Source organism: Lemur catta, chromosome 9, assembly GCF_020740605.2.
Source record: "Lemur catta isolate mLemCat1 chromosome 9, mLemCat1.pri, whole genome shotgun sequence".
NCBI classification, from domain to species: Eukaryota; Metazoa; Chordata; class Mammalia; order Primates; family Lemuridae; genus Lemur; species Lemur catta.
The window spans coordinates 2,314,027-2,324,111 of record NC_059136.1 but is presented as its reverse complement, the minus strand read 5'-3'; the positions used below and the strand labels follow the sequence as shown (position 1 = coordinate 2,324,111).

At 58.0% G+C, this 10,085-nt stretch overlaps 1 long non-coding RNA gene across 2 annotated transcripts; it reads left to right on the top strand.

The window, feature by feature from the left end:
• LOC123645061 lies at window positions 1-6,603 on the top strand. Of its 2 annotated transcripts, XR_006737394.1 has the most exons (4): window positions 1-22; window positions 4,406-4,630; window positions 4,752-5,111; window positions 6,342-6,603. It is a non-coding gene; the product is annotated as an uncharacterized LOC123645061 (long non-coding RNA). The 2 variants fall into 2 exon arrangements; XR_006737393.1 differs by lacking the exon at window positions 1-22 and having other exon boundaries at window positions 4,102-4,630.
• The last annotated feature ends 3,482 nt before the right edge of the window (window positions 6,604-10,085 follow it).

Sequence of the window (10,085 nt, the reverse complement as noted above, 5' to 3'; positions counted from 1 at the left end):
TGGCGCTTTGCTGGCTTCACAGGTGGGTCCCTTCTTTGAGACCTAGAACATAATTTTGCCCCCAGGGGACATTGGGCAGCATCTGGAAACACACTGGCACCCTGCAGGTGGAGTCCAGGGATGCTGAATGTCCTGCAACACACAGGACAGTCCCCAGCAGCAAAGAAGTATCTGTGTCGAAGTGGGACGGGCAGGGCAGGGAGACTCTCATCCCGTTCGATTCCCAGGGGCGTCCGTCTGGGGCTGGCGCTGTGTCCCCATGAACAAGGAGGCTGGGGAGTGAGCCAGAGAGTCACCGGGGGCTGCAGCGTCAGGGCCTTGTGACCAGCCCTTCAGCCCTCCCCTGGGGCCTGGGCTGCTGCAGCCACGTGGGGTGTCGAGTTTGCCTCCAGCTTCTGTGGAGCACAGGGAGGAGCTGGGAACGGTTGTCACAGCCTGGCCAGGTTCACTGCCCGCTGCTCGAGAGACAGCCAGTGCCCTGAGACAGCAGGGCTTGCAGCGGAGAAAGAGCTTAAAGTCACAGCTGCCACTCGAGGAGAAGAATGGAAGTTCTCCCCGAGAATTTGGGAGAAAGGGCTTTTAAAGGTAGTTTGGCTGCCGATTGGCTGGGTTCGGGTGGAACCGTAAGTTGTAGAAACCGTCTTCTTGTGCTGAGTCGGCTCCTGGGTGGGGGTCACACGTTGAGTCAGTTCCGTGGCTGGGCCAGGGGTCGGGGCGCGTGGGCGGGTCCTGGGAGAAAGCTGAGTCTCTATGCTGTCAGCCGTGTGACTCCCGAGTAGCAATTACCAGAAAGCAAACCAGGGGACAGTGCCCGGGGTGTGTGTGTGTGTGTGTGTGTGTGTGTGTTACACACACAGACTGCCTGCATCTGTGTGGAGTCCAGCCCCTACCGCCGTCCCCACCTTGTGACCCTTTATCAACTTTACAAAGGCTCCACCGTCCTGTTTCTATCAGCCCATCCAAACCCTGTCATCACAGGGAGACCCTCTACTTGGGGTGAATTTCCTAGAGTCTGCCCCTCACTGTGGGGCAGGGAGCCCACGGGGACACCGGGGAAGCTGTGCTCCGCCAGCGGCCCCAGGGGAGAAGGCGTAATGCAGACAACCGAGAACCACCCAAAGGATGATTCAGCAGCTACATCTTTGGGGACTATGAGCCAAGGTCCTGTTTGTCCCAAGACAACGTGAAAACCACAAAATTTCCATCAAGTTAAAAAAAAAAACAGCCTTATGGCACAGTTGGTGACGTGCGCGAAGCTCACCCCACCCCAAACACGGCAGCGGCCCCCGCCTGTGTCTGGGCACCAGGGCTGGCAGCGCTGGGTCCCTGAGCTGATCAGGATCAGGGCGGCCACAGGGAAAGGACCTTGCTCCCCAAGTGTGCGACCCCACACTGCCGAGTCCTGGGACCTGGCGGGGCAGGGCCATCTGGAGTGGCGAGGACTCCCAGGTGGCTGCTCAGCGCGTGGGAAGGAAGGTACTTCCCTGTCTCTGCTCTTCCGCAGCGGCCTGCGTGTCGCCTCCTCGCGGCTGCCCTGGGCGCCCGGAGCCCTGCGGAGCCGGCGTCACCCGGGCTCTGCCGCTGTTCCTTCCTGGACTTCTCGCGGCCAGCGCAAGGCCGTTCTGAAAAAGGACTGAGGTCGCCGAAATGCAGGCGGGAGAGGCCTGTTTCTCTCTGTTCCGTGATGCTGAATCACGGTCCGAACTGAGACACTCGGGATGGTTTTCGCAACGCGCTGCTCTTGGTGAGGGCTGCAGTGGGGTCCTGAGTCCAGGAAGCCAGCTGGAGAAGACAATTGGGGACACCGGGGAAATGTTACCACGGCCTAAGTGTCAGAGGATGCTACGGTTTGAATGTCTTTGTCCCTCCGAAATTCATGTCAAAACCTAACCCCCAGCACAACGGTGGCCGTTAGGAGGGGACCGAGTCATGACAAGGAGCAGCAGCCCTCACAGGGGGCTCGGTGCAGGGACGGCCCCACCTTTGCCCTCTGCCGGCTGCCGTGGGGGGACACGGCCTTCACATGCCACCTTGGAGCAGGGAGCAGCTTTCACCCGACCACAAAACCTACGGGCACCTTGGTCTTGGCATTCCCAGCCTGCGGAACTGTCAGAAAATGACTCTGTTCTTTGCAAATTGCCCAGTCTCGGTGCTTTGTTACAGCAGCTCACACTGACTACGTAGGTGACACGAGGACAATCACCGTTAATTTCGATGGGAGTGATAGCAGCATTTTAGTTAAGCAGGGAAGTATCCATGGTTTTTAGGATGCAAATTGAAGTATTTGGAGGTAAATAATGATAACTATAATTTACTTTAAAATACTTTCTCTCCAAAAGGATAATATTCTGCACTCCTTACTTTTCCTGTATGCTAAAAATTTTCATATTGAAAAGTGAAAACCAAACCAAAGACCCTGGAAATCCTCAGTTTATTCATGTGAAAAGGAACATGCTGCTGTGACTTGGAGGCCAGGGAGGGGCGAGTGTGGCGTGGGGAGGGCCAGCCTCTGCAAACTACCTCCTCTTTAACTCAAGTCTCAGCTGCACCTAGGTCTTTGCCTCTGGGGTCCTCAGTGGAATGACACCAGCCCACACCCCTGCACCCCCTGTCTCTAGCGGCAGAGCCTGCAGGGGGTCTCCCCAGCCCCTCTGTGCCACGTGGGCCTCCTTCCTGCTGCTGAGCTCACCTGTGCAGACCCAGCCGGCCGGCTCTCTGCTCCCCTCTGGTGGAGCCCTGCCGCACTGCCCGCCCGGCCCGCAGTCATTTTCCTTCTCCCAGCCTGGCTGTATTTCTCTGTCAACGGTCAGTGTCTCTGTGGTGATTCCTGTCTGCTGTGTTTTCTTGGCTACGTGGACCTTGAGGACGTTGCCGCTGCTCCGCAGGTGTGGTGGGTCCTCACCCCTTGTTCTCCGTCGTGCGGGACACAGTGATAAATGCGTGGGAAACGGGCGGCTGGAGCTGGCACCACGAGCTGGGTTCCCAGCCACGGCAAAGAGCTTGGCCGGCAGGTCTCCCTGCGGGGCTGCGGACGTTCTTAGAATATTCCGAGTGGCCACGTTCCATGAAATGTCTGCAAATTAATCGCCAGACGTGCACACCCGCTAATGATAAAAGATTAATTCACCAAGAATTTATTGGTAACCAGCTACATTACGCAAGGCCCTGGCGCATCATGGAGCCGGGGCGATTCTGACACAGACAAGGTACTCTGGGACTCGGAGGCAGGGGGACCGTGTGCAGAGCCCCCCCGTTCGTGTCTCGAGATCCGCTCGGTGCCTCTTGCCTCCTGCACCGAGCCCCGGGAGGGTGACCCGCGAGGGCCGCGCCACTGTGCTTCCTTGCCCCGGTCCCTGGGCTCGGCCGGGGGGAGGCGGCAGCAGGACGTGGGGGGCAGGAGGGGGAGGCCGGGGGCTCCTCGCCGAGCTTTCTGCCTGCACGGCTGTCACTGGCAGCATGTGTCCTGCTCCCAAGGCCACAGCTCGAGTCGGTGACCCTCCGGTCACCACCTCTCCACTCTGCCCCCAGCCCTCAGGGCAGCTGTGACTTCTAACAATCGCTAACCTTGGGGTGCGGCCCCGTCCCCGTTTGCGTCCCTTACTCCTGCCCGCACCTTTGTAAACGGTCCCTGCTCAGTTCTCTCCAGCCCTCGTGTGTGGGTGCGCCCGACTGGCGAAGCGTGATTGAAATAATTGCCAGTGAAAGAAGGAAGTAAACGGCTCCGGGGAAGCGCACGGTGCGGAGAGAGCCGTGGCCGAGGGGTTTCCCACTTGGCATCAGGGACACCTTGGAGGCGGTGGCGCTGAGCCAGGCCTCGTGGGCAGAGCTCAGGAGCGAGGGCGAGGGTGTCCCAGGCAGGAGCAGCAGCGTGGGAACAGCAGCGGGGGAAGAGGGGAGTTGGCGTAGGATGCTGGTTCTCTAAGTGTGGTCCCCAGACCGGCAGCCTCGTGTCACCTGAAGAAACGGAAATTGTGCAGCCCCTCTCCAGACCTGCTGACCCAAAAGCTCTAGGCACGGAGCTTGGCAACTTGTGTTTTCAGCGAGTCCTCCAGGTGTCCTGATGGCTGCTCAAGTTTGAGAGCCAGCGGGGCAGGAGGAGCGGTCTGGGGAGTGGGGGAGGGAAACGGAACTGGAGAGGCGCGGGAGCCAGGTGTGCGGGCTGGGACTGCACGCCTGCCTGCGGGCGGTGAGTGCCGGGAAGGGTGTGTGCTCGTGCAGGCAGGTGGCCTGAGCAGGATGCTGTCAGAGTGACGCTGGAGGCAGAGGGACCATCGGGGTGACTGCGACTGCCCAGGAGAGGAGGCCCCGAGCAGGGGTTTCCCAGCCTCCGCACCGTGGACCTTTGGGCCTGGGTCACTGTTGGTGCCAGGCTGTTCTGTCCGTCGTGCGATGTTTATTTTGGCAGCGCCCCCAGCCTCGGCCCACTGGAAGCCAGTAGCAGCCCTCAGCTGTGCCCAGCGGAACCGTCTTCAGACGCTGTGAAATGGCACCTGGAGGGCAACTCGCCCCAGCTGGGAGGGAACCTCAGGCCTCCGTTCTGGCTGAGACTGCGGACAGAGTCCCAGGTCAGCAGGGCTGTGCGCCAGCTGTTTGGCTGCTCACGGCAGCAAAAAGCCTGCGGAGGTTCCAGGTGAGTGATCAGGCAACGGTCAAATCGAGGGCCTAATTGGAAATTGCTGATTAGAAATTAAATATTGATCTGTTTGGGCAAGCTGCTTTGGGTGACTTTCCCTGGTGGACCATTTGTGCAGGTGCCACCGTTCCTGACGGCAGCAGTGCCGAGAGCTCCGACAGTAGGGAGGGAACCAGGCCGGGCCGGACTGCAGGGACGGGCTTCGATCACATGACACAGGCTCCGCGCTCCGCCTGCTTCCCTGCCGTCTCCACCAGCGTCACACTTCCGCCAGCACCTCCTCTGTGTTGTCCTAACAGTCTTTGCTTTTTCACAGAGAGTCGCTGAACGATGCCCCTTTTGGAGAAGAGCCCCCCAGTGCCCTCAGCAAGGCACTGTCTGTGGGTGCTCAGGGCCCACGGCCACGCCCATCGCTGCAACTCCCCAGCTGTTTTAGTCAACAAAGTGCCGTAGACCGGGTGGCTTGTCAACAGCAGAGGTTAGTTCTCATCATCTGGAGGCTGGGAAGTCCACGATCAGGGCCCTGGTAGAGTGTGTGGTGAGGACCCTCTGCCTGGCTCACAGACGGGCGTCTTCCCACCGTGACCTCGTGGCAGACGGGGCAAGGGGCTCTCTGGACCCTCTGTCCTAAGGGCATGGATGCACTCGTGACAGCTCCACACACGACCGAATCACCTCCCAAACCCCCCCCCAATACCATCACCTAGGATTTCAGTAAATGAATTTGGGGGCAGGGGGGCACAAACATTCAAACCATGGCAGAGTCTCATGCTAGAAAATGGGAAGAAGAATGAAAACTCACAAAACTGCCATGGAGAATTTCAGTCTTCTGGGAAATCCATGCCTTAGGAGAGGTGGTTCTTTCATTTGACCCTGCATCAGAATCACCCGTAGAACTTACTAGACTAGAGTTCTGGTCCCCGCTCACAAAGCTGCTGGGTCCAGGATGGGGCCGGAGGCTTTGCATTTCTGACGGGCTCCCAGGGGGTACCAATGCTGCTGTCCAGGGACCCTGCTTTCAGGACGACGGCCTGAGACACAGGACAAAGTTAGGACAAGTCACGTGATGTGTTAAGCAAAGTGGAGGATTTGGCCGGGGAGACTCGGCCCAACTCTGCCCCTCGCCTGTCTCTGGGACTTAGGAGAGGTTTCAACACTCAGGGTCCCCCTCTGTCCAACGATGGGTTGGACTAAATGCTGCTTAAAATACCCGCCAGCCCTGAAGATCCCTGGCCCTGTGGCTGCCCTGCGCAGCTGTCCCCTCAGCCTGGGCCTAAGCAGCCTCTGGTGTCTCAGCGGGTGGTCCCGAGGCAGGGCCTGGGCAGGGCCTGGGGCTCCAAGGGCTCCTCAGATGTCCGAAGCCTGATTAACCCTCATCCAAGACCAGGAAGCTGCTGCCAGCTCAGGCCCTGGGAGAGTGAGCAATAGTCCCATTTCGCCAGGGGGTTAGGGGTTCCCAGAATGCAGGACTTTCAGTGCGAAAACTGGGAAAGTCGGTGGGGGGGGGTGGGGGGGGTGCGGTGGAGACAAGACAGGCTGGGCACGGTCGGATGGCTCCTGCCCCTGCCCGGAACCTGGTCCCCGGCCCTCAGGTCAGGGCTCTCTCAGGAGGGAGGGAGAAGGGGTGCTGAGAGCAATGAGCCGATCGCTGAGGGTGAACCTCAGGACCGAGGTTTAATCCTGCCAGCCTGGGCCTCCTCCGTGGCAGGACGAAGTGGGCGTGGGATGCGTGTGCCTCCTGGTCAAGCCGAGTCAGAGTCCACGTGTGACCCTGACGTGGCCACGTACAGGCCAGGGGAGCTCGGCAGCTCGCCCAGCCTCTCTGAGACCCAACTTCCTCGTCTGCAAAGCGGAGGTGACATCCCCACCTCAGGGGCTTTTCCGTGGACTAAGTGAGGTGGCACAAGTGGAAGCTTCAGCGCAGCGCCCAGCCCCTGCCGAGCACCCTTGGTTAGTACTGCCACGGTTACTGTTCCCTCCTCCCTCCCTGACAGCCGGTGGCTCCCTAGCACTCTGAGCACAAACCCCCCGAGGCCGAGGTCCCCGGGCGCCACTGGTAGCCCAGACCCTGACGCATGGGCCAGCCTGTAGGAGCAGGCCCACTGTGGCCACCCCACCCCCCGTGCCACAGAGCCACGGGTCGCTGTGAGGGCTGAGTGGACCCTGGGGACGGAGATGGGACCTCCCGGCAACACAGACGCGGGCGGGACGGTGAGAGTCTGTCGGCGTCGCAGGGCGAGGGGCAGCAGGAAGTCTGTCCCGTCTGGGAAGGGCGCGAGACCTCTGCCTTGAGCACCTGCAGCTCAGAGCGATACTGAGGGAAACTGAGGCACAGCTGAGCGTTCCCCAAGCAGAAACGCCGTTCCAAGGACGTAAGCCTCCTTCCCCTTCAGGCTGTCCAGGCTGAGGTTTCTGCAGATTCTTGCGATGGGGTATCTGTCACGTCCTAAACACCTTAGGATTGAAGCTGGGCTCTGCCACTGTGGCAGCCACACTGCCCTCGTGATGGCAGGTGACATTCGGGGAGGTCGGGGACACGCGGAGCTCCAGAGGGCACGGGGGCTGGAGGGCGGGGGCCGGGTCGCAGTGCCCTGTGTGGACGCTCCTGTGCGGCTTAACTGCGGAGCTGACGGGGCTGCTCCTCCATCTTCCTGCCTCTAGCTCCTCCCATCTGTCCCCACAGACTTGCGCGAGGCCACCACAGAGGGTGAAGGAATCCTGAGGAAATTGTCTGCTGCCGACGCCCCTGCGGACCCCCTGCAGAAGGGGCAGAGTGTGACCTGGGGCCGCCGTGGCACAGCCGGGCCACGGGCCAGCCGTGGGCTCGCAGTGGTCCGGGCCTGCTGGGCCGGCTGTGACTGGAAGACAGCTCAGCTACTTCCTCTCTTTTACATCAAAATACAGGACTGTGGCTGGGTAATTAGAACCTTTGTTTTTCCGCCTGCTGGACCGCAGAGCAGCTCTGTGCGGCCAAATTGCCCCATTCTCAGCGCGGCTTGCTCCCGGCCTGTCCAAGTTCTGAACGGCCACACATTTGTCTCTGGGATGGCACCATTCATGGGTGGTGAATGTGCGTAATCCGTGGAGCTCTCCCATTGTTTTCCTTAAATCTCCATCATGAGGCTGGAAAGAACTCAGCCTTCCCACCAGCGTCTGCCCAGCTGGGGTCCTAGGAGCAGTCAGCTGGCGGAGCTGTGCTTCCGGGGACAGAGGCGGCTTCCAGGGGACAGACACTCTGGAGCTTCCACAGGCGTCCCAGCCGGGAGGGAAGGCCTGGAAAGCAGGTCAGGTGAGAAGAGGTCCAGGGGTGGAGGTCTTGTCCCAACACCCGCGAGCGTTCGTTCTTCGGGCAGTTTGTACCTCCTGCCTCATGTTTGGGTCCTTACATGGACACAGATGTCCCCAAAGTGCGAGTGTGCAGCGTTAACCAATTATGCCAGATCCGATAAGATAAAATTACAGAATGTCAGGGTTGGAATGGCCCTTAGAGAGCAAACTGTCCCCCAAACCATGTTTGACAGAGGAGAGAAGTCCGGAGGGCAACTTGCCCGGTGTCACCCGCAGGCATCGGGAGGACCAGAGCGTGGACCGAGGCTGCGCTGCTTCAGGTCACCCGCTGTTCCCGCGAGGCAGGGAGGGGCGGGGGAGCACTGGGCTCCGTGTTCCCAAGGTCATTCCTAACTAGAGGCCCACACGTGCTTATGGACTTCAGGTCAACCCCCAAAGCTGTTGAAGGTCACCAAAGGACAGACGTCTGTGCAGCACAGAAAAGTGAGTCCACTGAAGTGACAACTGCGTATCCACTCAGACACCCTGACTTCCAGCCCAGCAGGGTTGGGAGCACGAGTCGGTCTCCACTCACACCTGGAGGGACCTGCCCAGCAGGCCAGCGTCACATGCGGCACCACGGCCTCAGGCTGGCCCGCCCCCAGTGCTGTCCCTGCCCCTCAAGTTTGGACACAACGCCTGCTCTTCCCTCTTCCTGTCCTTCCTCAACACGTCCTGCCACATCCCAGTCTCTCTGAATGTGCTCCCGGGAGGTCAGGTCACAAACACTAAACAGCTGTCCCGAGCATCACTGACTAGAGCCGTGTCGTGCTGGCGCTTTGCACACAGCATCACGTTTAATCTCCACCACGGCCCTGTCATTGTCTCCTGTTTTATAGATGAGACAATCGAGACCCAGAGAGGTGGACCTGCCCAGAGTCACCCAGCAGAGCCAGGACTTGACACAGGTCTGCCTGACCCAAACGCACATGCTTTTTTTTTTCTTATTGAGACAGAGTCTTGCTCTGTCACCCAGGCTGGAGTGCAGTGGCCTCATCACAGCTCACTGCAGCCTCGAACTCCTGGTCTCCAGGGATCCTCCTGCCTCAGCCTCCAAGTAGCTGGGGCTCCAGGTGCAGGCCACTGTGCACAGCTAATTTTTCTTTTTTTTTTTTTCTGTAGAGACGGGGTCTCGCTCTTGCTCAGGCTGGTCTCGAACTCCTGGCCTCAAACGATGCTCCTGCCTCGGCCTCCCCACCCGGCCCACAGCTTGTGCTTTTCACCGCTAACCCGTCCTGCTTCCGGGTCGTGCCCTTTTTTGCAGAAGACGTAACTTGAAAAATGAATTACAAATAGAGTATAAAGGAAATGCTATTTGGAAATTAAAACAAAACAACAAAACACGGAACTCTTCAGTCCAGGAAGAACTCACAGCTGAATTTATGAATTTTGCACACCATAGTAACCATGAAAGCTATCTATTTTAACCAAAGATGAAAACTGCACAGAAACAGAAGCAAAGGATACGAATAGGAAACTAAAGAAAAGAAGTTACATAAATGGCCCAAAATATATGGGGAAAAAGTCAAATTTTCTAACTAAAGAAACGCAAATTAAAGCAACAAAAGATTTTGGGAGATGACAGAGCCCTGTGTCGGGCAGATGGAGAATGGGCGCTCGGATGCAGGGTTACGGGAGTGTGAGTCTGAACGACCCTCATGCTTCTGAGGACAGCGCCCTGGTAAGGACACTTTTTAGCCTTAAAAATATGCATAGCCTTTACCTGTCAATTCTAGTTCTAGGGATTTAACCTCAGGAAAAGATCTTGGACGGACATAAAGAGTTATCTGTAAAAATGCTCAGTACCACATTGTTAATGGTTAATTGGCAAAATGTTGAAATTTGACAAAACAATAGGAGTTATAATTAGTAAACAGAATGTGCATACAATGGAAGCTATGCAGCTATTAAAATGATGCTATATAAGACTATTTAAAACGTGCCAAATTTTTATAATAGGTTTGTAAGTGAAAAAGTAGCTTATCAGCTGGGTACAGTGGCTCACGCCTGTAATCCTTGCCCTTTGAGAGGCTGAGGAGAGAAGATTGCTTGAGGCCAGGAGTTTGAGACTAGCCTGAGCAACATAGTGAGACCCTGTCTCTACAAAAAATAAAAAACTTAGCCG